Below are 3,024 nucleotides of genomic sequence, written 5' to 3'. Positions count from 1 at the left end.
TAAGCCCCGTGGTATTTTTTTCATTTTTTTTTTTCTTTTTCTTTTTACCTCGCTCCTTACTCACGGAAGGGTGTCTGTCCTGGCTACGCTTTTATCCCCAGGCTGTTGGCCCTCTCAGGAGCCGAGCTTCCCTGGGCCACCGCCTCCCGAGTGCCGCGTGGCTGCCTTCTCCCACCCCCTCGGTGTGATTGATGTGGTGACGTTGCGATCTCCTTCGGGCCCGGGCCTAAGCTGCGCCAGGCGAGGGACGGACATTCATGGCGAATGGGACCGCTCTTCTCGTTCTGCCCGTGGGCCCCTGCCCTCACCCGTCCCACCGTGCCGGCGCCGGTGGTGTGCGGGGAGGCGGGGGTGCGGCAACCGGGCCCGGCTGCGCTCTCCCTGCCCTCGCCGTGAGGTCGGGGACTTGTACACGCTGGAGGAGGGGGGCGCCCTGATCTTGCTCCTCTCTTCCCGTGACTCGTTATCGGCACGGGGGTCGGCTCTCTCCGCGGAGAGGGAGGGTCGGTGCTCCGTGCTTGCCCGTGCTGTGTGGTGTGAAAAACCGCGCCTCGCGCTCTGCCCTCTTGCGGTGCTCCCGGAACGCTCCCGGTTGGTTCTCTCAGGTGCCTGTGGCTGAGTGGTGGTGTCGTTCCCGATCCTGGCGTTGTCCGCTGCCTTGTGCCAGCCTGCTGCCCGTGGTGTGTCCCGGCCGTCCTCGGGTTCGTGGGGCTTTTGTGCGAGTGAGAAGTTACCGTTGAGATTGACGTCTCTGCTGGGGGGGGGTCGAGGCGGTTCCCCAGAGGAGCGCTCTTCCCTTGTTGCGCTGGGCGGTGGCTTCCCCGCATGAGCTGCCGCCCTGGTCCTGGCTTGTCTTCCCTGCCGTGTCACCTGGCTTTCATCGCACCGGGGGACCTGAGATGTTGCAGTGGGAGGCGAGCGGGGCCCGTGCGGGCTTCCCGCCCGTGTGCGCGACTTTGCTCTGGCCCCGCACGGCAAGGCCGACCGACCAGGGTTGGTGTTGCTGCTGCCGCAGACCCCCCCCCTGTGCCCCACCCCTCCCTGCCCCCCGTGGTGGGAAGGATGGACGCCTCTGATGTGTGCTGGTTCCCGGCGGGGTTCCCGTCGGGGTTGGGTGCGGGCCACCCTCAGAGTGAGGAGGGGTTCTCTAGCGATCCTCGTTCGGGAAGCGGCGTGCGCTGCTGGGTTGGCGGGGGCCCGCCCCCGATGGGCTCCCGCGGCCCTGCCGCTCCCTGCCCTGCTTTTGAGCGCTAGTGGCTGCCCGCGTCGGTAAACTGCGTGCCCGCGCCTCCCCCCTCCGAGCTGGGGGAGGGTCCCGCGGGACCTCTCCCGGGCCGTCGTCTGGTGTGGTGAGTGGAGGACGTTCCCGATCCGTCCCGCCCCTGCCTCGCGTGCGGTGTGTCGAGTGGCGGAGCCTGGAGCCCGTGCCGGGTCGCGATGCGAGGGCGTGTGGTGTGTGGCTTCCCGGCCTCGTGCTTGGGTTGCCGTGGGGTTTTTGGGGGTCCCGTCCCCCTCCCCCTCCGGCCCCTGGCGACGCTGTTCCCGAGCGTCTGTGTGGGCCGCCGCCCGTTGGCGACGACGGCGCCGTGCGGGCGCTGGGCCCCGCGGTGTTCCGGGGCCGCCGTGCCCGTGGTGGTGCGCCGCTCGGGGGGGTTCTGGCCCCCCGGAGCCGAGGATCCCGGTGTGTGTGGGCCCTTGCTCACGCGGCCGAAAAAGAGGCGGTCGATGATGGGTGCTGTGCCCGGCGGTGTGGTGTGGATGGAGGCGGTGGGGCCCTGCTGGCGCGGGCGGCTCCGCGGGCGTTCACGGGGTCTTTGAGGTGTGTGCGAGAGCTGCCTTTTCCCTCTCGGGCCTCTTTTGGGGGGGCCCGCCGCTGCCGCGGTGGGGGTTTCCGGTCCGCTGGTCGGCCGGCTCGGTGTCCCAGGCGTTGCGCGGGACCGCCCCGGAGTTGGGGGTGGTGAGATCCCGCGTTCGTTTACCTGGCGTGCCGGCTGTGCCCGGAAAGGTCCCACCTCCCCGTTGGTCTGCGGCTGCGCCACCCGCCCGTGTGAGGGGGTGGCCGCTCGCTCACTCGCCTCTCGCCCCGGTGACCCGACCCGGTGACCCTCCCGCTGCTCTTCTTGTTGTGCTTCCGGCGTGCCCTCCTCACCCGCATCAGCCTTCCGCGATCCTCGCCGGTTTGGCCTGGTGGCCGGCCACCGGCGGACGGTCGAGTCGGGCGTTGTGTTGGTGTTCTCTTGGGGGGGGGGACGGCGCTCAGCTCGTGAGGCTGCTCCCCCGGTGTGGGGGAGGCACGTCGTCGCGGCGGCGGTGGCTTTTGAAGGGTCTTCCCGGATCGGTTTTGCTCACGACGAGGGTTCCTGCCAGCGGGACCGCCGGTACGCCACGGGGGCGATGGTGGTGAGATTCCCGCGTGCGTCCCTCGCTCGGGAGTTGGCCGTCCGAGGGGCCCGAAGCCGGCGTCACGACGTGCCTCCTCCCGCTGGGTGCCGCCTCGCGTGCCTGCGCGATGTTGTCCCGGGTTCCCGCGCCTCCCTCCCGCTTTGCCGTGCGTAGGCTTGCCCGCATCGCATCGTCTCCTCCGTCTCGAGCCGTGTGGCTTCGTCCCCGCCCCTGTCCCGGATCCGGGGTGTTGTGCTCTCTCGGCGTGTCGCCGCCGCGTGCCCGGCGCGACCCCGGTTCCCGTGCCTGGCCCTGTCCGCTCTGTGCCGGCGGTGTCCGCGTGTGAGCGTGCTCGCGTGCGTTGGGTTTGGTGTCGCCCGCCTCCCGGGGTCCCTGCCGCCGCCTCCGGCCGCCGCCGTTGGCCGGTGACTTGTCGCCGATGGGTCGTCGTCGCCGCGGACCCCCGACCCCCTGCCGGCACCGCCGGTCCGCGGCGGCGTGGGTCGCTGTGCGCTCGGCCCCCGCGTCCGTGCGAGCGAGTGAATTCGGGCCGGCTTCTGAGGGAGGTTGGAGAAAAGACCCCCCCGTGGCCGTGTGGCGTGCGTTGCGTCGTGTGCGTCGCCCCTGGCTTTCCGGCCGCTC

Source organism: Dipodomys spectabilis, unplaced genomic scaffold, assembly GCF_019054845.1.
Source record: "Dipodomys spectabilis isolate Male_0828 unplaced genomic scaffold, ASM1905484v1 ptg002000l, whole genome shotgun sequence".
Classification (NCBI taxonomy): Eukaryota; Metazoa; Chordata; class Mammalia; order Rodentia; family Heteromyidae; genus Dipodomys; species Dipodomys spectabilis.
This window is presented reverse-complemented; position numbering follows the sequence as displayed.